General features: G+C 45.1%; 1 protein-coding gene and 1 pseudogene across 2 annotated transcripts in view; both read right to left on the reverse strand.

Annotated features, from left to right (window-relative positions):
* LOC147431846 (uncharacterized) overlaps positions 1 to 24,885 on the reverse strand; it is a 116,553-nt gene that overhangs the window by 87,496 nt on the left and 4,172 nt on the right. The window lies entirely within an intron of this gene.
* LOC147431848 (uncharacterized) lies at positions 1,210 to 10,034 on the reverse strand (annotated as a pseudogene).

Consider the following 24,885-nt stretch of genomic DNA (forward strand, 5'->3'; position numbering starts at 1 on the left):
CATAGGATGGGTGACATGGAGCATCGCGAAGGAGATTGTACCGTAAGTTCGGTAGGAAAGGACTAGGTGATGGGTATTCCTGATGCGTCACAAGATGGGTGACGGTTGCATCGGAAAGGAGATATCCATAAACGAGAGGAAATTCCGAATTGTGTCAGAATTGTGCACATGGAAAAGCAAGCACTTCAATGAAGATGGGTTCAGAGGAAACTTTGAGGAAAAACAGACGCTTTCTGAGAAAGCGGGATTGCTTTTCGGGAAAGCAGATGCTTTCCCGCGAGGAAGGCTTTGTCTACATTGCAACTGTGCATGTGATTGCATCCAGGGACGCCTGGGAAGTGTTGTGAAAGCATTGTTTTTAACTTATAAGGTTTTATTGAGTTTTTGGGCAGATTCAGACTATTTTAAAATACGCCAGCCGCCCACTTCATAAGTGGGCAACCATCTGATAAACAAGGCAACAGATCAGCCAGTGTTTTCTTGCTATCTTTTTTTGGCTGAACAATGCAAAAAAAAAAAAAACGGCCGCAATCTCTACACGAGCAGCTTTTCGTGTCGTGGTTAGAAGCTATTAAAGCATCACATGCCCTCACTCATAGGAGGAGATCAGTTTTTGCAAGAAGAAGATACTGTTGCAAATTTCATCTGCAAAGAAGACGTTGCCAGTGATGCCCATAGTTTTTCCATACATCAATCACACGTCGGACGCACACGGGTACGGAAGTACGGAATAAGTACGGATTAGACCACCCAAAATTCCACACGTCAGTCTTAGGATGCTACATAGTAATTGTAGAAATACTTACTGCACCACCATGTTTAAAACTTTATAAGTTTATAGACAGACAAAAGTTAAAACTTAAAACCATAGAAACTTAAGAAATTAAAAGTGGACTGAGGACTCTGGAGAGTCGAGACTAGAGAGAATCAAGATGGTGCCTCAGACCTCTAAGTAATGATTGATAAAGTAACCTCCAAACAGAAAGGAGTCAAGAGTCAGGACAATAGAAGCAAGCCAAAAACATTCAGGAATCAGGAGTGTAGTCTCCTGAAGGCTGAACCCAAAACATAAGTAGGGAGGCGAGACTAGAGGCTAGAATCTAAAGTCAACAGTGAACAAAACACCATACGGGTAACGGCATGCCGCATAAGTAAATGTCAAAAACCATGGTTCAGACTCCATAAGCAGGCGGCCAAGCACAGTGAGCTCTAACTCTCACCATAGCTCACATCCTCATCGTCATAAGCAGCATCATCCTCCTCCTCGTCCTTGTTCTCGTCCTCATCCTCATCCTCATCCTCATCCTCATCACCACCAACTGAGCATGATGTGTAACAAACTTGGACACTCCAAGTTAAGAATCAACCGCGACAGCACCAAATAACCACTTCAAAACAATTCACAGATCACAATAGATTTGCACTGGCCCGGCGGAGTTCCGTGCCTAGAGATATTGGCCCCAAAGACTGGCGCCCCTTGCGGTATTTCTTTTTGTATTAATCAATCATCAAAGTACAAGAGAGCGGTTAGGGTTTCACTCTCAGACTCTGCGTCCACATGCTCTGAGAAGTGAGGCCCTCACCACTAATTTAAAGGTTACAAGGGATGCCCAAAAGCAGAGCCCCAAAAGCTTTTAAAATCAAAAGCATCAGTTCTCTCTCTCTCTCTTAGAGAGTCTTTTCTCTTTTTTTTTTTATAAAAAAAAGCAAAAGCAAAATTCGCGTCGCTCATCATTTTCCAAAAAAATATATATTTTTTATTTTTTTTTAATAATCCGCCTCCGCGATTTCCGGAATTTAGGGTTTTTGGCAAAAATTAGGGTTTGCAGGAATTTTAGGGTTTCTGTTGTCCGCCACGTCATCACTTTGTGACATACCCCCCTCTTGAAAGCATTGTAATCGACCGCGATTACGCCTGCAAAACCGACAAAAGCCATAAACCGTCTTAGCAGACACTGACTGTTAGTACCTACGTACTAGGAACACACATCTAGCACATGTACAAAATCGACAGTCACATCACACGACATCACAGGACATCACCAGACATCACAGGACATCACATGACATTCAACATTCATTCGGATCTTAGACCATGATTTATCGGCAATGTAGCTAGCAATCACATCTAGGTCCAATCGGGACCTCATCGATGTCCGATTGACTAACCCCTATTGCAACCATGTCTATTCGAGATCAATCAGACCAAAATGCTGCAGTCATTTCGTCTATCAGTTCCTGTACTCACAAGAAGTCAAGAACAAATCAGTATCATAATCAGGAATTCCATTTCATAAAGTCATCCAGCAGAATACTGTCAGCTCTCAGTATCCCTGAAGCTCAAAGAGACATCAGTGACTTTAGTATCAAAATCGAGGCATCTGTTGACAAAGGAGTGGAGTAACTCCCCTCTTGTGCATCCCACTGCACCAGATCTTCGGCCAAGCTGAATTCTGGGTTCCATTTGGAGTAGACTATGCTAAACCAAAAGCATCGAGGTAAAGTTTCACAATCTGAGGAGTATCTGCTAGGTCCTCCTCCTCCATCCACTTCGCATCAAGTGCAGGATAATTCTTGAACTTAACCAAGAACCGCCTTCGAACTTTACCCTTATTCTTCGTATCGTTATGTGCCAAAATCTGTTCAGGAACAAGGATCTCCTCGTTTTCTTCCACTTCGGGTTGCTCATCAGGCTCCCCATCATCAGGCACATCACCTTTAAAAGGTTTCAAGAGATTCACATGAAATGCATTGTGAATCCTCCAAGTATCTGGCAGTTTCAATCGGAAGGAGACTTCATTTATCTTTTCAGTAATCTGGAAAGGGCCGTAGTATCGCATACGAAGCTTTGGAAAAAGCCTCTCCTTTCCCTTGTTCTTTCGTAGGCGTGCCTTCTCAAAACGTAAGAGCACCCAATCATCCTCCTTCAATTTCATGTCGCGACGACGGCGATCCGCTGCCTTTTTCTGTCGTTCTTGAGACTTCTGCAAAGTCTCGCGAACCTTGGCAAAAGCCGTATCCAGATCTCGCGTATATTTATCCGCTTCAAAGATCTTATCTTTCGTGCTCAGGAAGGGTGGAACCTTCGCAGCACCTTCAACAATCTCAAATGGCGCCTTACCCGTCGACGAGTGTATCGTGTTATTGTAGGCAAATTCCACCAGAGGTAAATATCTTTCCCATTGAGTCTTCTGATCTGAGATATAAGACTTCAATAAATCTAGAACCACTGAATTGGCAATCTCGGATTGCCCATCAGTCTGCGGGTGGAACGATGACGAAAACTGTAACCGCGTGCCAATGTTCTCCCAAATTGCCTTCCAAAACAAACTCGTAAATCTGGGATCTCTGTCGGAGACAATTGTCTCAGGCATGCCATGTAATCTGAAAACCTGGGCCACAAACAGTCAGGCTAAGTGATCCGGCTTGACTGTTTTCTTCACTGGAATGAAATGAGCCTGTTTGCTAAATCTATCAATAACAGTCCAGATACCATCGTGACCACTCTGTGTTCTCGGGAGATCAAAAATGAAATCCATCGCTATACTTTCCCAGGGGCGGGTGGGTATGGGTAAAGGCTGTAACAATCCCTGTGCCTTATGCCTGTCAAACGTGACCTTCTAGCATACCAAGCAGCTGCGCACAAACTCTTCCACATCCTTCTTCAGTCTCCGCCAAAAGAAATCTCTCTCTACCCCTTTCATGGTGGTAGCAATGCTGCGGTGACCCATAAAAGGTGGACAGTGGCAATCAGTCATAACCTTTTTCCTCAACGGCTGTGTAACGCACAACATAGTCTTTTTCATCAAGTAGCCTTCCCGAAGGGAGTATCCAGCTACTATCTCCCCCTCCCGTATCCGTGTGAAAATATCTGCAAAATCTGTATCTGTGGCATACTGATCGACCATATCCTGGAAGCTCCTATGATGTATCGCGGAAATAGCCAGAACCAACGGTTTCCGAGACAAAGCATCTGTCACCACATTCTTCTGTCCCTGCACATGGACAATCTGGAAGTGGAACTGTGACAAGATGTTCGCCCACCGCATCTGTTTTTCCGAAAGCTGCTTCTGTGACAAGAAGTAGCGCAAACTCTGATGGTCTGTAAAGACAGTAAAATCCGCGCCGAGTAGGTAGTGCCGCCACTGAGTAAGAGCATGGATAACCGCCAAAAGCTCTTTCTCATAGATCTGTGCGGTCATCTCCGGCCTAGAGAACAAACGGCTCTCGTAAGCTATGACATGGCCTTCTTGCATCAAGACCGCACCCAGACTACGACCACAAGAATCACAATATACTTAGAATGACTTCTGCAAGTCCGGCAAAGTCAAAACTGGTGGACCCGTAGTCAATTTCTCTTTCAATGTCTGAAAGGCAGTCACCTCTGTGGGTCCCCACGAAAAAGGTACTCCTTTCTGTGTCAAGATATGCAAAGGGGAAGCAACCTCTGCAAACTTTCATATGAACCGCCTGTAGTATGAACATAGTCCCAAGAAGCTTCTAACTTCATGGACATTCCTCAAATCGGGCCAATCACGGATAGTCTCTATCTTGGCCGGGTCCATTTGCACTCCTGTTGTGTTGCTGACACAATGTGTCCCAAAAAGTGTATCCATGGTAGGAAAAAATTCACTTTTCTTTGCATTAATCACTAGCGTGTGATCTCGTAATGCCTAAAAGACTTGAAGCAGATGATCTCTGTGTTCTGCCTCATTCTTCGAGAAAACAATGATGTCGTCAAAGAAAGTGCCAACAAATAGCCTGTACTCTCGAAAAATCCTGTCCATCATCCGGTTAAATGTCGCAGGAGCATTGGTTAAGCCAAAAGGCATCACCAAAAACTCAAATAACCCAAAAGTCATCCGAAAAGCTGTCTTGTAGACATCTCCTGGCGCTATCCTGATCTGATGATATCCACTCTTCAAGTCAATCCTGCTAAAGCACGAGGATCCCTGTAACCTGTCGAGTATATCATCGATCCTAGGAATCGGAAATCTGTTCTTGATGGTGATTTCGTTGAGAGTGCTATAATCGATGCACATTCTCTAAGATCTGTCTTTCTTCAAAATCAACAACACTGGAGAGCAATACGGTGAAGTACTAAGCTGGACAAGACCCTTTTCCAAGAGGTCTTTCACTGAGTTCATAATCTTTTCATTCTGTACTCGGCTCACACAATAAGGTGGCCGATTCGGTGGTGTGCTTCCAGATATCAGATCAATGGTATGATCTTCAGGCCCTCTCAAAAGCAATCGGCATGAGCGTGGAGAAAAAAAATCTTGGCGTTCTTTTCTTCAGGTCAAAACATATTCAACTTTTATCCATGGTTCAGTTCTCCCAAAAGAATGAGTAAGAAAACTGAAGTTCATCAAGTACAATCTCTAAGCCCTTCATTTATCAAAGTCGCTTTCTCGGCCCGGTAGTCAACCACGGCGTAGTTCTTGTGGTACCAAGGGATCCCGAGTAGAACGTCACTCACGTGCCCTGAACACCCCTGTCATTGCAAACGAAGTTTGCCAATGCTCGGTGTAATGGCAACATCCCATCCGGGTGCCAGTCGAACTACCTCCGCCAGTGGCGTCAGTCTGTCGGGCGCAGTTCCAAATCGAGCCGCCAATTCCAAGTGAAAAGAAGTTGGCCTTGGCTCCTTCAAAAGAGCTTCTTGATCCTTCACTTTGCCCCAAAAAAAAACGGCAAAGTTTGTACTTTCATTCATTTGATTCGGTGCAAGTCCCACGCCATGTGGTACTAGTTCTGCTTTTCTATCTGCCTTTTCTGCCACATTCCTCAGCTGCTCTCGAACTCTCAGACCTGTCGTCGACTTTATCATTCTGTTCTTTCTGTGCCTTATCAGGGCACTTTGCGGAAATATGTCCATGTTTCCCGCATCCAAAGCACTTCCCCTCTCTGATGAAGCGAGCTCTCTCCTCAGGAGTAAGCTTGGGTCGTGCATCCTTTTTTTTTTCTCAGGGTTGCTCTTTTTCATTCTACTTTCATTCCCAGAAGTCTGTTTGGCTCGTTGTGTCATGGCCTCATCTGTGGGGTAGGTCAGACTGCCAGAGTGAATGGCAAAGCCCCGCTTCGCATGACTCATCAACTCCTGAATAGAAGCTGACTTCTGTTCCAAGCAGTGATCTCGGATCTCTGTAGGTAGACCCAATGTAAACCGCTCAATTTGTTCTCTGAACGAGATCTTCTTGAATGAAGAGGCAGGTAGAAAAGAGTTCCAGAATCTTTCACAGTAAGAATTCACTGTATCGCTCTTGGTCATCCGGAGATGGTTCCAAGCAGCTCGTATATCTCGCTCAAACTCTTGAGTCAACCAAGAAGAAATAAAAAGCCTCTTGAATTTCAGCCATGTAACCGGCACAGTCTTGCTTAATAGAAGCGTGGACCACCAAGTGCGAGCATTCCCCTTAAAATAAGAGGCAGCTCTTCGAATCTTGGAGTGCTCTGAATAGCGTCCTCCCGCGAAAGCGATGTCAAACTGCTGTATAAAAGACAAAGCCTTCGAAGCATCGGAGTATCCCGAAAAAGCATCAAACTTAAGTGCTTGGCCACCTTCCTTAAACTCTCGAACTTTCTTGCTTTTATCTTCGAGAAAGTCATACTGGTTGGCTTTGTAAAAATTCTTCTTGTTCGCATAAAACTTTCCGTCATCGGAATCTGAGCTGTCTGTAGACGAGTCCTCAGTAGAACTGTCAATCTCTGGGCGAGATGTAGCCTTCTTTGCCTTTTTCTTGCCCGTTCCGAAGCTTTGTGTCTTGCTTCGCTTTTTGCTTTTTTTCTGTCTTCTTCGCTCTAATCCGAGGAGCTAGAAGAACTGTCAGAAGAAGAAGAAGAAGAACTGGGTACTCCTTCAAATCGAACACGCTTCTTCCGTTTCTTTGCTTTGTCGAATGTCGACTGACGACCCAAATATCCCGGGAAGTCAGTGCCTTTCTTCTGCTTTTTGCTGTGCTTTTTGGCTTTCGTTTGCGCGTCAAAAAGCTGAGCAATCCGTGCATCAACCACGTTCTCCAGTTCCTTCTCCGTATATTTCTTGGAGGCAGAAGGTTTCTTGAGAGCGGGTTTCGGGAGTGGTGTTGTGGTTCTCTGCCACTCTTTCTGTACCTCTTCCAAAGAGGTCTGATTCATATATTTTGCCATCTTCGGGTCCTTGGCAAAATTGAGCATCATCTTTGTTGCATCACCAATCAATTGACGACGCTCCATCTCTCTTTGCTCCGCCTGAGTAGGCCGAGGCGGGCCATACTCTCTGCCTGAATCTTCGTTGTGATCCCAGCCCGCATCTCCAGATGCAGAGGGAGTCGACTGATCATTGCCTGAAGCCATAGGTGCCGCGGAAAAAAAAAATTCGGGGATCGGATTTCCCGTAGAAGAGAAATCGGCCGTGCTCTGATACCACTGTAACAAACTTGGACACTCCAAGTTAAGAATCAACCGCGACAGCACCAAATAACCACTTCAAAACAATTCACAGATCACAATAGATTTGCACTGGCCCGGCGGACTTCCGTGCCTAGAGATATTGGCCCCAAAGACTTGCGCCCCTTTCGGTATTTCTTTTTGTATTAATCAATCATCAAAGTACAAGAGAGCGATTAGGGTTTCACTCTCAGACTCTGCGTCCAGATGCTCTGAGAAGTGAGGCCCTCACCACTAATTTAAAGGTTACAAGGGATGCCCAAAAGCAGAGCCCCAAAAGCTTTTAAAATCAAAAGCATCAGTTCTCTCTCTCTCTCTGAGAGTCTTTTCTCTTTTTTTTTTATAAAAAAAAGCAAAAGCAAAATTCGCGTTCCTCATCATTTTCCAAAATAATAATAATAATAATAATAATAATCCGCCTCCGCGATTTCCGGAATTTAGGGTTTTTGGCAAAAATTAGGGTTTGCAGGAATTTTAGGGTTTCTGGCAGAAATTAGGGTTTCTGCTGTCCGCCACGTCATCACTTTGTGACATGATGCTCCAATATGACCGGTCCCAGCAATGGGAATAGGCTCTATCGCATCTGTAGTACTCTCTGCAATGGCCTCCTGAATCTCTTGCAAGGCAAGCAAGCGGTCCTCATCTTTTTCCTTATTGAGCATTTCCAATGTGACCTCCATTCTCTCATAGCCGCGCTCTTTGATTTTGGATATGAGCCTCAAGTTCGTGTGTATGTACACAAGCTTCTCTGTATGAGATGGGAGTAGCCTATTTCTTCTCTTGGTATGAATGAGAGAGAAGGTGCTCCAATTTCTCTCACATGGAGAGGCACATGTCCCTTTCGAAAGCACTCTCAAAGCAAGAGCTTGCAAAGCAGGTGTGCAAGCCCCAAAAGTTTCCCACCATTTCACTCCCTCTTGCATCCTCAATGCATCTTTTGCAATTGGATGAGCAAATGACTTGCTTTCAGCTTTATAAATGTCAAACTCATCAATTAGGGTGCCTTGCAAGGTCAAATCACCCTTGGTGTACCTGTCCAAGAATGTCATCCATCCTTCAAGCACCTCGCCATCACTTTCTTGCCCTCTTCCTCGCCATATGGGATGCAACATGTATCCAACAGCATGTAACGGTGTGTACAACATATTCCATCTTTGAATGCATAGATCCCTAATCTCTCTCATCCTTGCAGCATCAATGCCTTGCATGTTTTCAATTTGCTCTACCATGCGATCCGTAAGCTCGTACATGAGCCCCATGGTGGCTCCTTCCCTATCAGCCAAACGGAGAATTTTCAAAATCGGAGCACACATTTTCAAAATCAGCCTTGCCTCTTGCCAAAAGGATGCATTAAACACAATGTTCGAGACCTCAGTAGCCTTTTGAGTCTTGGATCTCTTCATCTTAACAAATTTGTCATCAATCATAAGCTTGCGCATACCTTGCATGCATCTCTCATCCATAAGATTGGCCAACATAATAAAGTAGTACGCAAATCGAGTGGCTGACGGCTTGACCAAGTCCTTCTTGCTAAGTTGCCGAAACAATGCCAACACAGTAGATTTTCTTGTCACAAATGTGACAATCTTTGTTGCATCCTCAAGCACTTTTCCAACCCAACCAATCTGTCCAATGTCCTCAGACAAAAGGTCCAAGCAATGGCAAGCACATCTGGTAAAAAAAATGTGTTTCCACTCCCTTTCATTCATCTCCCCAGCACCAACACAATTGGTTGCATTGTCTATGCATACCTGCACAACATTTGCTGGGCCAATCTCTCTGATAACCTGTTTGAGATGCTTAAAAATAAATTGCGATGTCTTTGTTTCCCCAAATGTGTCTACAGCTTTCAAAAACACTGACCCATGAATAGAGCATGCAAGAAAGTTAATGATAGGCCTACGCCTAGTGTCAGACCATCCATCACACACTATAGAGCATCCATATCTTTTCCATTTCTCGCGTACACCCATGATCTCAGTCTTTACGCATTTAACCTCCTCATTCAATTCTGTGGTGCGCAAAGCATGATAAGAGGGGGGAACATACGAAGGACCTGCTTGCCCAATAGCTTTCACCATTTGCAAAAAGTAAGGGCTCCTTACTTTCCATGTAGGAACATCCTCAGCATAAAAAAACCTGCGCAAGGCTTGGTCTGCTTGCTTCCGTGTTTGCAAGCCAAATGCACTCGCCAAACCCCCTTGAGAAACCTTCCTCTTTTTGCTTGAGGACCCCACATTGGACTTGGAAGAGCCACTTACATTAGTTGTTCCCTTAGCATGCGTACTCATTGAAGCACTTCCTTGAGCTTGAGAGGCATCTCCTTCCAAATCATTGACCAGTGCATCTACAAAAGCAGCTCTGTCTTCTCCCTCTGGCCTTGCATCTGCATGCAATCTTGTGACAATCTCTACAACATCTGCTGGGGCCTCATCACATGGGCCTCCCACACCATGGCCAGCAATGCCCAAAATATGTGCACGGATACGCAAAGGACCACCGTCCCATGAATGCCCACAAAAATTACATTTACAAGTCCATTTTCCTTTTGGAAGACTTTTCACTTGCTGCACATACTGCCACTCGGGACGCTTGGTTCAGCCCATCTGCAAACTTGCAAAGAATTCGGCTTGGAAGTTGGAACTTGGAAGATGGTGCAACGAGCTTGAGCCTTGCCACTTGGAGTACTGAGCTCGCTGCTACGCTATGTGTTGGGGGAGAGGTTGGAGGCAAGAGAGAGTGCGACCCGAGGGCGGAGACTCGAGAGAATGGGCGGGCCGCGGACTGATGTCCAAGCCTCAAAAGTTCATACACGCTCTGTGACAGTATGAGTGTCTCTGCAATCTCTGTATATTCTATGCAGAGACATTCGCCTGTAGACTATACGAGCGCGCGGCCAAAATAAGCAGCCGAAACTTTTTTGCCCAAATTTTTTGCCACGCTGGCTGCACGTACAAAATCCTCTTCCGTACTTCATCCGTACCCGCACCCGTACGGCAGTACGGCAGGCCCTCCGTACGCGAACGAAAAAAACTATGGTGATGCCCATGGCTGCCCCAAGTGTACCAGATGTCGCCAAGACCCAGTGCGCGAGTTCCCTCGCGAAGAAGTGCCTACAGAGCATGTTTCCATCGCGACAAGTTGCTGTTTTTCTCAGTTTTCAGCCCATAAATGTCGTAGACGGGGCTGATTTGCGAGAAGGAACCCGAGAACTAACCTCTGTAGTGTGTAGGATTGGAAGAGAGGATTTCTATATAGAGATCTCTTCCGGGGAATTGCTTTTCGAGAACCGAGCTGCGTTTCAAGCGTCGAGATTGTGAAGGTAACAATTTTCATGTTATGATCTCTGAGTATTTGATTGCAGGCGTACTTCCTCTTCGTGAGGGAGAAGGAGCAGAGGAAGGCACGAGCCTCTGCAGGATAAAAGCGCTCTAAGGAACTAGAGCCAGATCAGCCCAAGGGCTTTGTACCCGAGTTTGGGAAGTAGATCCACGGATCCGAGAGTGGTAGACTCTCAAGATGTGATCCGGAAGTTGAAATTCCCAAGGGAAGGACTTCATGTCTGGGAAAGCAAGAGTTATTCTACAGGAAGAGGTCTTTGGGAACAGAGTCGGAAAAGAGTTGCAGGGATGCCATGCTGAGTCTGGAAGGTGAGATCCACAGGCGAGAACCTTAGTTCTCGAGGATTTGGAATAAGGAACGGAAGTTCCTTGGAATAGGGTTTTGCCCTAGGAAATAGGAAGCTGAGGCTTCCGGGAACCATCAAGTCTTGTTCTAGAACGAACGTGGTAATACGTTCGGTTCAAGTGCTTGTATAGACTTCTCCTCAGTAATAGAGATACTATTACGGGGGGGACCATCCCATCTTCTGGTCCCCAATATTGTGTCGATCTTCTCACTCTCTATCTCTCTCTCTCTATCTATTTCTCTTTATATCCTATACCTTCAGTAATAAATGATAAATCCTATTTATCCGAATGTATTTCATATTGCTATGCACTCCCGTTTGTGTGTGTGTGTGTGTGTGTGTGTGTGTGTGTGTGTGTGTGTGTGTGAGAGAGAGAGAGAGAGAGAGAGAGAGAGAGAGAGAACCAATCAACCTTGGCAATAGATAATCCAATGTGTATACAATGGAGGCAAGGGGTTGCTTATATAGCAATCCCAGTAAATTGCCCGTCACAAGACGGGCACCACGTGCCAATAGAAAAGAACAGACTAAACAAACTTTTAGCACTTCATTAACAATTGAACTGAGAGAGAGAGAGAGTCGACACGCAAGACGGAGTGGCAGGATTTCACCCTAGAGAGTATTGGCCCCAAACCTGGGCGCGCCCCTTTCGGTATTTCTTTATATTGCATCAACACGGTACAAGCCGGTACTCCAAACTCTGCACCTTCTCCAGGAAGCATGCGAGAGAATAAGCCCTAACCTCATATTTAAAGGCCCTTGGCCTAAAAAGCAGTTTTTCATGAAAAGCCTCTGGTGCAAAAGCTATCACCAACGTGTGACTACTATCTATCCTTTTTGTTGATTTCTTTCTTATTATCTATTTACTTTCACTTTTTGGAAACACCCCTCGGGAAATCTAACTGCCCTGCATTGCATAGCTAGTGTGGAACTGTCCAGAGGGAGTCCAGGCCTGAGGGCAAGAGAGCACTAAGGTTGGACAAAGACTATGGTTAGCCAAAGTGGGGTCATTGACTAGCCAAAGTGGAATCCTTTGCTACAGAGGCTACATTTCAGTTTTGGGTGTGGCTGCAGTGTACAAAGGGGGTCGAATGACCTAGAAAGATACAATGGCAACATCTCCTAAAATTTAGGGAACTGCTATTTTGGGACCTGAAAATGTGTTTGCGTCATTAGCTCTGGAATGACAAGAGGAACATTTTATTGCTCTGCTGTCAAGTCAACTGACGCACCAGTTGAGATATTTTTAGCCCAGTTGGCCAAAATCGGAAATTGGGTGAGGTGTCACTCTATGAGCCTTCTACTACTTCTAGCCAGAGGAGGGGGCGCCTAAAATGAGAGAGGAGGCTGATTTTCAGTTTTGTCACAGGTTAAGACCTATGGAGTGCTTGCTTTCCCTCTTATGCACAGTGCGGTGCCAGGAGTGATGCCCTGCATGCTACGCGCTGCCCTTAGATGCATATCCTCCGGTTGCACACAGCATGATCATCAGCATTCCCATCAGAATCCATCAGGGAAATTTTCCAATGCATTAAACCTATTTTTGACATTTTTCACTTATTTATTAAGTGACTTTCGTTGGAAACTACGTAGGGCAATTTTGCTAAGTTGGTATATAAGCAAATCTAGCACTAGCACTTTCTGACAGAAGAGGCAACAGGAGCGCTTGCTCAACAGGCAACTTCTCAGCAGGACCCCAAGTTCTCTAACGTTTTTGCATCATTGCAGATAACCTAGCGTTTTTGGACAAGAACCCAGATTAGCCAACGCTTTTGCACATGCATCAGCCTAGCGACAGCAAAAGACAAATCAGCACTAGCGTTAGTGGTTTGCACAGGCAGATCCACAGAGTGTTTGCAGCAGGACCCATTTTCAGCCCTAGCGTTTTTGGTTTGCAGATCAACCTCAACATTTTTGCAGATCTTCGCGACGGAATCAGCCCATAGATCAACCTTTTCAGTTTTCAGCAGTTAGATACTGCAGAAGAAGTCCCGAACCTCGCAAATCTCACCTTCCCGCAGGCAGATCCTCGCCGCACGGTCCAATCCAACGTCGTTCACAGTTTTAGCCCGGAAAAAGCAAATTTCAGCATCTGCGTTTTCAACGCGTCGTCGTCGTACCGTCGTCATCGACACCGTCATCCATATAGAGTCAAAATTCAGGAGATAAAAATTTGCAAATTTCAGCCCTTAGCATTTTCAGATTTCAGCCCGTCTCGTCATCGTCCTCATCGTCGTTGACATCGTCAGCAAGTCCAAGCATTGTAGAGATTTGTGCAATCAATAGTAGACCGCTCTCACCATAGAGAGTGGGGCCTCCGGAGGAGGGGAGGAGGGTTTGAAAACATTCTGGTGTCGTATTCTCTCTCTCTATCTCTCAATCTCATGTACCTTCATTCACAGTGTTCATCCACTTTGTTTGTATCCATTGCACTCTCTCACTAAAGGAAAGGAAGGCTCTCTGTCACAAAGTGATGACGTGTTTGCCTGAGAGCATGCGGGAAACCCTAGCCTTGACTACTGCTGAAAACCCTAATTCTGCAAACCCTATTCCTAAAACCTACAAACCCTAAAATCTGTCAAAAATCCTAACCCTAACCCTAAAACCTGTCATAAACCCTAACCCTAACCCTAAAAGCAACAGATGAAAATCCGAAAATGACGCTGGCTGAATTTGTTGCTTTTGCGTCAACTTTTGCTTTATTTCTCCACGCAAATTGTGTGTGTGTGTGTGTGTGTGTGTGAGAGAGAGAGAGAGAGAGAGAGAGAGAGAGAGACAGAGAGAGAGAAAGATTATTTGCTTTATTTTATTAAAACTCTCTTGTGTGAGAGAGAGAGAGAGAATTTTGCTTTTGGAATTGAAGCTCTTGGGGCTCTGCTGTTGGCATCCCTTGTAAACAATAAATAAGCGGTTTGGGCTTACACTCTGCAGAGCATCTGGACGCAGAGTCTAAGAGTGAAACCCTAACCGCTCTCTTGTACTTTGACATTGATTAATACATAAAGGAATACCGAAAGGGGCACCGATCTTTGGGGCCAATATCTCTAGGCACGGAACTCCGCCGGGCCAGTGTAAATCTATTGTGATCTGTGAATTGTTTTGAAGTGGTTATTTGGTGCTGTCGTGATTGATTCTTGACTTGGAGTGTCCAAGTCTGTTACAGTGGTATCAAAGCACGGCCGATTTCTCTTCTACAGGAAATCCGATCCCAAATTTTTTTTTATGCGGCACCTATGGCTTCACACAAGGATCAGTCGACTCCGGAGATGTAAGCAGGGATCACAACGAAGATTCCGACAGAAAGTATGGCCCGCCTCGGCCTACTCAGGCGGAGCAAAGAGAGATGAAGCGTCGTCAATTGATCAGCGATGCAACAAAGATGATGCTCAGTTTTGCGAAGGATCCGAAATTGGCAAAATACATGAGCGAGACTTCTTTTCAGGAAGTGCATGCGCAATGGCAGAAAACCACAACACAACCCCCAAAACCCACTCTCAAGAAACCTTCTGATCAAAAGAAATATTCAGAGAAGGAATTAGAATAGGTGGTTGATGCACGGATTGCTCAGCTTTTTGACGCGCAGAAGAAAGCTAAAAAGCACAGCAAAAAGCATAAGAAAGGCACTAACTTCCCGGGTTATTTGGGTCATCAGTCGACATTTGACAAGGCAAAGAAATAGAAGAAGCGTGTTCAATTTGAAGGAGTACCCAGTTCTTCTTCTTCTTCTTCTTCTTCTTCTTCTTCTTCTGACAATTCTTCTAGCTCTTCAGATTCGAGCGACGAAGACAGAAAAGGCAAAAAGCGAAGTAAGAAACAACGCTTCGGAAAGGGCAAGAAAAAGGCAAAGAAGTCTAAATCTCGCCCAATGAGTAACAGTTCTACAAAGGACTCGTCTACAAACAGTTCAGACTCTGATGACGGCAACTTTTATGCGAACAAGAAGAATTTTTATAAAGCCAACCAGTATCACTTTCTGAAGATAAAAGCAAAAAAGTCCAAGAGTTTAAGGAAGGTGGACAATCGATCAAATTTGATACTTTTTCAGGATACAAAGATGCTTCGAAGGCTTTGTCTTTTATACAGCAGTTTGACATCGCTTTTGCAGGAGGACGCTACTCAGAGCACTCCAAGATTCGGAGAGCGACCTCTTACTTTACGGGGAATGCTCGAACTTGGTGGTCCACGCTTCTTTTAAACAAGACTGCGCCAGTTGAATGGCTGAAATTTAAGAAGCTTTTTATTTCTTCTTGGCTAACGAAAGAGTCTGAATGGATACACAAGCTGCCTGGAACCATCTTTGGATGACCAAGAGGGATACAGCGGATGCTTATTGCGAGAGATTCTGGAGCTCCTTTCTACCTGCCTCTTCATTCAAGAAGATCTCGTTCAGAGAACAGATTGAGCGGTTTACCTTGGGTCTACCTACAGAGATCCGAGATCACTGCTTGGAACAGAAGTCAGCTTCTATTCAGGAGTTGATCAGTCATGCAAAACAGGGCTTTGCCATTCACTCTGGAAGTCTAACCTGCCCCACCGATGAGGTCATGACACAACGAGCCAAACGGACTTCAACGAATGAAAGTAGAAAGAGAAAGAGCAACCCAAAAAAGAAGGATGCACGACCCAACCTTACTCTTGAGAGGAGAGCTCTCTTCATCAAGGAGGGGAAGTGCTTTGGATGCGGGGAACATAGACATATCTCCGCGAAGTGCCCTAACAAGGCACCGAATGAGCAAGATGAAGAAAGGCCAGAAAGTTCAAAAGCAGCTGAGAGACGTGGCAGAAAAGGCAAATAAAAAGCAAAACTGGTACCACATGGCGTGGGACCTGCACCGAATCAAATGAATGAAAGTACAAACTTTGCCGCTTTTAGGGCAAAGTGAAGGATCAGGAAGCTCTTTTTTAGGAGCCAAGGCCAACTTCTTTTCACTTGAAATTGGCGGCTCGATTTGGAATTACGCCCGACAAACTGATGCCACAGGCGGAGGTAGTTCGACTGGCACCCGGATACGGGATGTTGCCATTACACCGACATTGGCAAACTTTGTTTGCAATGACAGGGGTGTTCAGGGCACACGAGTGACGTTCTACTCGGAATCCCTTGGCAGCACAAGAACTACGCCGTGGTTGACTACCGGGCCGACAAAGCGACTTTAACAAATGAAGGGCTCAGAGATTGTACTTGATGAACTTCAGTTTCTTTACTCATTCTTTTGGGAGAGAATTGAACGATGGATAAACGTTGAATATGTTTTGACTTGAACAAAAGAACGCCAAGATTTTTCTTCACACTCATGCCGATTGCTTTTTAGAGGGCCTGAAGATCATACCATTGATCTAATACCTAGAAGCACGCCACCGAACCGGCCACCTTACCGTGTGAGCCAAGCACTGAATGAAGAGATTATGAACCAAGTAAAAGACCTCTTGGAAAACATTACCTACTCGGAGCGGATTTTACTATCTTAACAGACCATCAGAGTTTGCGCTACTTCTTGTCACAGATGCAACTTTCGAAAAAGCAGATGTTGTTGGCGAACATCTTGTCACAGTTTCACTTCCAGATTGTCCATGTGCACGGACAGAAGAATGTGGTGGCAGATGTCACCAGGAGGTGTATTTTTCCTGTTGCCTTCCGTAAATAAGTATTAGATATATTTATTTTATTTTTACTTGTTTGTCCCAAAACCCTTGAAAAGGTGCAACTGGACATTGCATGGCGAGTGTGAAACGGCTGCAGCCAAATGGGTTTCTCACATCGGGGATCTAGGTCGGTCAGACAGGGACTGCCCGGGTAGTTAGCACTGAATTCTGATGAGTATGGAAGCTCGTGTGCGCCAAACTGGAATTTGGGCCACTCGTCAAGTCACTGCAACTTTATAAGTTGAAAGGGGCCAGTAAATTAACCCACATTGTAGATGGTGGTCAAATGGTAGTCTTCAATGATGGTCAAGAGACCGATAGGGACGCCATGGAAGCATCTCCTAAAATTTAGGGAACTGCTATTTTTTATCGGAAAATGTATTCGCGTCATTAGCTCTGGAATGACAAGGGGAACATTTTATTGCTCTGCTACAAAGTCAACTGACGCACCAGTTGAGATATTTTTAGCATGGAAAGCCCAAACTCGGAAACTGGGCGACGTGTCAGCCTGTGAGCGATTCTGCCACTCTGGGAGGCAAAAACGAGCTGCATATCAACAAAGGGGGCGCCATTTTCAACCTCATGTGGATTGTAGCAGGTACAGAAGCTATGGAATGCTTACCTTGCCCTCTATGCACAGTACGGTGACGGGAGTGATGCCCCGCACGCTACATACTGCTCTCTTTCTCCCCTACGTATAGTATGTTATGCCCCACTAGTGGGCTTCTCATTTGACCTATGTACAGTTCTGGGGGTTTATGCGCGTTTGCCAAGGCAAGAGCCTTCTGAACAAGAACCGGATTATCTAATTGCTAATCCCCCACAGGTACGCACAGTTCCATCACGAAAGATTGCGAGATTGGAGAGTTTTCGCATGTGAAAATGCGTCCAATTCACAGGGGAACTGTCCCATTGCGTGCGGGAGCCCTTGAGACACGCGTAGGCGTGTTCGCTCCGCTAAAAACGATCCGAAACAGGGAAGTACAGCCTGCTGGGTTTCGCACCTAAACTGCAAGGGAACATCGGGGGAGCCTCGTGAGAGCCTTGGGATGCGTGTACAAGCTTTTGGGCTCCCGGCAGTGAAAAACAAAGAATTACAGCCCGCTGAATTTCTGTGACAGCTCACCAGAAAGCTTCCAGATATCGAGGGAATCCGTCCTAGACAAGTGTTTTTGACCTACAGGGGTTTTTGCGCCGTTATGCTGTCGAAATCCGGTCGAAAACCTACGTTTTCAGCCCTCGCCAGGTTTGGACAGCTTTGTGAAAGCTTGTGCTAAGTGGTCGGATCGTCTATCTTAATTTGAATAAAGAAATACCGAAAGGGGCGCCAGTCTTTGGGGCCTACAGGGTGTCGGTCTCGTGTGCGCAGTGACATTCTAGTCGCTGGACGCAACTGTGTTCTCTTCCCTTCTCAATGCTCTGTGTAAAGTTAACACGTAATTGAAATAGTACCGCCCTCTACGTTGTATAGGCCGGTTATAGCAGATGCTTTGTCTCGGAAGCCGTTGGTTCTGGCTATTTCCGTGATACATCATAGGAGCTTCAAGGATATGGTCGACAAGTATGCCACAGATACAGATTTTGCAGACGTTTTCACACGGATACAGGATGGGGAGACAGTAGCGGGATACTCCATTCAGGATGGCTACTTGATGAGAAAAACCATGTTGTGCGTTACACAACCGTTGAGGGAAAGGTTATGACTGAAAGCCATTGTCCACCTTTTACGGGTCACCGCGGCATTGCTACCACCATGAAAGGGGTAGAGAGATACTTCTTTTGGCCGAGACTCAAAAAGAATGTGGAAGAGTTTGTGCGCAGTTGCTTATTATGCCAGAAGGTCAAGTTTGACAGGCATAAAGCACACGGATTGTTACAGCCTTTACCCATACCCACCCGCCCCTGGGAAAGTATTGCAATGGATTTCATTTTTGATCTCTCGAGAACACACAATGGTCACAATGATTTTCAGATTACATGGCATGCCTCAGACGATTGTCTCCGACAAAGATCCCAGATTTACGAGTTTGTTTTGGAAGGCAATTTGAGAGAACATTGGCACGCAGTTGCAGTTCTCGTCATCGTTCCACTTGTAGACTGGCGAGGAAAACGGAGATTGCCAATTCAGTGGTTTTAGATTTATTGAAGTCTTGTATCTCTGATCAGAAGACTCAATGAGAAGAGTACTTACCTTTGGTGGAATTTGCCTACCATAATACGATACACTCTTCAACGAAGAAGACACCATTTGAGATTGTTGAAAGTGCTGCGAAGGTTCCACCCTTCCTAAGGAGGAAAGATAAGATCTTTGAAGCGGATGAATATACACGAGATTTAGATACGGCTTTTTTGCCAAGGTTCGCAAGACTTTGCAAAAGTCTCAAGAACCAGAAAAAGGGAGCGGATTGCCATCGTCGCGACTTGAAATTGAAGGAGGATGATTGGGTGCTCTTACGTTTTGAGAAGGCACGCTTGAGAAAGAAAAAGGGAAAGGAGAGGCTTTTTCCAAAGCTTAGTATGCGATACTACGGACCTTTCCAGATCACTGAAAAGATAAATGATGTCTCCTTCCAATTGAAACTGCCAAAGATACTTGGAGGATTCACAATGCATTTCATGTGAGTCTCTTGAAACCTTTTAAAGGTGATGTGCCTGATGAAGTGGAAGAAAACGAGGAGACCCTTGTTCCTGAACAGATTTTGGCACATAAGGATACGAAGAAAGGTAAAGTCCGAAGGCGGTTCTTGGTTAAGTTCAAGAACTATCCTGCATTTGATGCGAAGTGGATGGAGGAGGAGGACCTCGCAGATACTCCTCGGTTTGTGAAACTTTACCTCGATGTTTTTGGTCTAGCATAGTCTACTCCAAATGGAACCCAGAATTCAGCTTGGCCAGAGATCTGGTGCAATGGGATGCACAAGAGAGGAGTCACTCCGCTCCTTTGACAATAGATGCCTTGATTTTGATGCTAAAGTCACTGATGTCTCTTTGAGCTTCAGGGATACTGAGAGCTGACAGTATTCTGCTGGATGACTTTATGAAATGGAATTCCTGATTATGGTACTAATTTGTTCTTGACTTCTTTTGAGTGCAGGAACTGATAGACGAAATGACTGCAACATTTTGGTCTGATTGATCTAGAATAGACATGGTTGCAATAGGGGTTAGTCAATCGGACATCGACGAGGTCCCGATTGGATCTAGATGCGATTGCTAGCTACATTGCCGATAAATCATGGTCTAAGAGTCCGAATGAATGTTGAATGTCATGTGATGTCCTGTGATGTCTAGTGATGTCCTATGATGTCGTGTGATGTGACTGTCGATTGGTACATGTGCTAGATGTGTGTTCCTAGTACGTAGGTACTAACAGTCAGTGTCTGCTAAGACGGTTTATGGCTTCTGTCTGTTTTGCAGGCGTAATCGAGGGCGATCACAATGCTTTCAAGAGGGGGGTATGTCACAAAGTGATGACGTGTGCCCGAGAGCATGCGGGAAACCCTAGCCCTTACTGCTGCTAAAAACCCTAATTTTGCAAACCCTAACCCTAAAACCTGTAAACCCTAAACTGTCCTAAACCCTAACCCTAACCCTTAAAGCAACAGATCAAAATCCGAAAATGGCGCTGGCTGAATTTACTGCTTTTGCGTCAACTTTTGCTTTATTTCTCCACGCAAATATTGTGTGTGTGTGTGTGTGTGTGTGTGTGTGAGAGAGAGAGAGAGAGAGAGAGAGAGAGAGAGAGAGAGATTATTTGCTCTTTTGTGTGAGAGAGAGAGAGAATTTTGCTTTTGGAACTGAAGCTTTTGGGGCTCTGCTTTTGGCATCCCTTGTAAACATTAAATAAGCGGTTTGGGCTTACACTCTACAGAGCATCTGGACGCAGAGTCTGAGAGTGAAACCCTAACCGCTCTCTTGTACTTTGACATTGATTAATACATAAAGAAATACCAAAAGGGGCGCCAGTCTTTGGGACCGATATCTCTAGGCATGGAACTCCATCGGGTCAATGTAAACCTATTGTGATCTGTGAATTGTTTTGAAGTGGTTATTTGGTGCTGTCGTGATTGATTCTTGACTTGGAGTGTCCAAGTCTGTTACACTCTCCCTTCCGTAAGTAAAAGAAACCTTAAGCACACTTCGGAGCACTCATCTTGAGCAAAGTTCAACATTCATTCCGCTGCACCTAACATTGGTATCACAGCTTTGGCAGTATTCTGTATCACTCGAGGAAAGAACCACAGAATTCTTTTTGCTTTTTGAAGTCGCACGAACCCAAGTTCACTTGGGCGTGTCGATTCCTAATCGTTTTTTTGAAGAGTGACAGGAAACCCAAGAAAGAAGGGCTTGTCCAGCCTCCCCTTGTGCCTCTTTTCACTCATTGACAGCGGACCGTGCACTTAGCGGCCGGCCAATCGACGTGAGGTGGGAAAAAGCAACCGTGGTGTGAGCGCAAGGCCGCCAAGGGATGCGCCGCGGAAAAGAGCAGAACTCGGGTGAAGAGAAGATTCTTCTCTAACACAAATTGCAAGCGAGAGAAGAACCCTAAGAACCAAGATCCCCAAGAACCCAAGTTCCTCGTGAACTTAAGAACCCAAGACCACAAGAACCCAAGACTTAAGCGGATGGTCATCACCCGAAGCGGAATGGATACTTCGCATGGAGGTGATGAGCATGGGAGTGGCGAAGAAGAGTTTTCCCCACCAGGAGGTTTTTCCGACCCTCCCCCTTCCCCATCTACGTCAAGGATTGCAGTAACTCCTGTGGAAGCTTTGGACCATATGTTTATGGAAAGGAAGTTAGAGCGCTACGAAAGAATGGAAGCCATAGCACGTGAAAGCGAAGAAAGAATGGCAACCATAGCGCGTGAGCGCGAGCAAGCACGCTTGAAAGCAAAAGTAAGAGAAGCAGAACTTGATCGCGAGAGCAAAGCAAGAAAAGCAATGAACGACCGACACATGAAAGAGATGTTGCGACTCTTTTCTCAAGTGCAACACAGATGCAAGAAATTCGGGAAAAGGAGACTCTCTCAGTCTCTTCTTCTCCAACGCATGACACACAGGATTTGCATGATGATAAGCATGATGAATTGAATGATAATGATGAGCATGTTGATTTGGATGACAATGACAAGCATGATGATTTGCATGATCAAGATGTGATTTCTCACGAGCATGATGATTTGCAGGAAAAAGATGTGATTGTTCACAAGAATGATAGGTTGGTTGATACTTTTTCTAGTGAAGCTAACCTCGTTGCAGATTCGATCAATCACGAAGAACCGATCTTGGCTCTCGAGCCTAGGTCCAAAGAACCCCCTCAGGAAAAACCGATCTTGGCTCTCTAGCCTAGGTCCACAGAACCCCCACAGGAAGTATTATGTGTTCGCATGATTAGTCAGTACGCATTGTTCGAGTGTTTCATTCGTGATCGTTTCCTATATTTTAGTCACCGTCCTTATGTAATCCCTTTTCCTAGGCATGACATATTGTACGTTGAACACGTTTCACTCATGAATGAGCACGGATGTATGCGGATTTCTAATGAAAAGATGAAATGTTGGAGGTCACATTCAATGTCTCTTCCTTGGCACGACACTGTCGTAGAAAGAGCACAAGAAAGATTGAGCATCAAGCATAGGCATTTCCATTGTGTTTTGCCACAGTTGATTGCTTTAGATAAGAAACACAAGATTCGATCTCATTGTTTGCATGTGTGTGGTGAACGGGTTGGCACTCCGTCTATTTGTTCATCTACATTGCATACACAGTCTTTAGAGAAGAGGATATTTTTTCCAGTCACTTTACATGAAATGGGTATGTTCATGTTTTTGTGTCAGAAGTGGTTTCAGGAATTTTTAGCCTAGGAGATTCTTGAAGAAGATGGACCTACGTCCATAGAAGAAGTGGAAGCATTGAAGGAGACTCAGATGACTTTGTGTCGTTTCCGACGCAGCCCAAAGAAGAAGAGTTTGCAGACCTTTATGAAGTTCAAGTATCGCACGACCCACACCTCAGAGTGGGCCGGCGAAGAGTCCTTCCGAGGATTTCGAATGTTGTTGGCGATCTCCCTCGACGCCATGCAGTTCGGTACCAGTACCTCACTTTGAAAAGGAGGGGATGTCACGTGACACATCCAACTCTATGTGTCCGTGGACAAGTTACAGCACGACCAGGGTTCAGTCAATCAAGTCAGTCTAGAATAGGAAGTGATCCGGCACTTTTGTGAGTCTGTTCGCAGACCGTGCATGACCAGTCACTTAGATTAGATGCATATCCTTCGGTTGCACATAGCATGATCATCAGCATTCCCATCAGAATCCATCAAGGGAATTTTCCAATACATTAAACCTATTTTTCCTATTTTGACATTTTTCACTTATTTATTAAGTGACTTGTTGGAAACTAGGTAGGGCAAGTTTGCTAAGTTTGTATATAAGCAAACCTAGCGCTAGCACTTTCTGGTAGAAGAGGCAGCAGGAGCGCAGCAGGAGCCCAAGTTCTCTAACGTTTTTGCATCACTGCAGATAATCTAGCAATTTTGGACAAGAACCCAGATCAGCCAGCGTTTTTGCATTTGCATTAGCCTAGCGACAGCAAAGGACATATCAGCACTAGCGTTAGTGGTTTGCACCGGAAGATCCACAGAGTGTTTGCAGCAGGACCCATTTTCAGCCCTAGCGTTTTTGGTTTGCAGATCAACCTCAGTGTTTTTGCAGATCTTCGCAACGGAATCAGCCCATAAATCAGCGTTTTCAGTTTTCAGCAGTTAGATACCGCAGAAGAAGTCCCAAACCTCGCAGATCTCACCTTCCCGCAGCAAATCCTCGCCGCACGGTCCGATCCAGCGTCGTTCACAGTTTCAGCCCGGAAAACGCAACGCAGATTTCAGCATCTGCGTTTTCAGCGCGTCGTAGTCGTACCGTCATCATCGACACCGTAGAGTCAGAATTCAACATATAAAAATTTGCAGATTTCAGGCCTTAGCATTTTCAGATTTCAACCCGTCTCGTCATCGTCGACATCGTTGGCAAGTCCAAGCATTGTAGAGATTTGTGCAATCCATAGTAGACCTCTCTCGCCATAGAGAGTGGGGCCTTCGGAGGAGGGTTTGACAACATTCTCGTGTCGTATTCTCTCTCTCTCTATCTCTCAATCTCATGTACCTTCATTCACAGTGTTCATCCACTTTGTTTGTATCCATTGCACTCTATCACTAAAGGAACGGAAGGCTCTCCCTTTTGTAAGTAAAAAGAACCTTGAGCACAGTTCGGAGCACTCATCTTGAGCAAAGTTGAACATTCACTTCCGCTGCACCTTACACCCTCAGATATTTTTTTCTAACTTGAGTTGTTTTGCATATATAATCGCAAACAATTTCTCTTCTTTCAAGAAGGGGGGATGTCACAAGCTGTTCACATGTCAACCACTGAAGACACTGAGGGTTAGGACTCCTTGAGCCTAACCCTAGCCCACCTGTAGATCCTAGCCGAGGGGCCTAAACCCTAGCAGAAGAAGGAGAAGCACAGAAGGTTCACCAACTTCTAGATTTCCGCCGAGTGGCCCAAATAATAAATGCCCTCAACAATTTACACAAACCGGCCCAGGGGATTAAAACCCTAAAATTAAGCCGAACACACTCACACCTCCAAAATTGCATGTTTTGTGGGGGTGTGTGTCTGAAATTTCCACGTTTTGCGTTGAGGATTGTTCTTTTGGACCCATATGCTTTTAAAACTTGCTGCTATTATGTAACTGCTTTTGGATGGGCATACGGCCTTTAAATATGTGTTGTGGGCTCTCTCTCCAACCGTCTACCCGTGGAAGATGCAGAGCAAAGCCACAAAGTTGTACCTTGTTGAAGCAATATAAAGAAATACCGAAAGCATTGCAATCTGCGAGTGAAACTTTGCCACTCCATGTCTCTTCTGAAGACTCTCTTTTAGTTCAGTTGTTTTGAAGTGCTAAAAATGTCACAAAGTGATGACATGGCATGCCCAACTGGAAAGAACTAGCCAAGAGGACAAGGGGTTAAAGAACTCCCCAAACAAACTGAACCAGAAAGTGTTGCCGAGGGGCCTAAAACAGACGAAGGGGGTTAGAGTTTTAACCCTAACCTCTACCCAA

Source organism: Adiantum capillus-veneris, chromosome 21 (assembly GCF_014529385.1).
Source record: "Adiantum capillus-veneris isolate H3 chromosome 21, ASM1452938v2, whole genome shotgun sequence".
Taxonomy (NCBI): Eukaryota; Viridiplantae; Streptophyta; class Polypodiopsida; order Polypodiales; family Pteridaceae; genus Adiantum; species Adiantum capillus-veneris.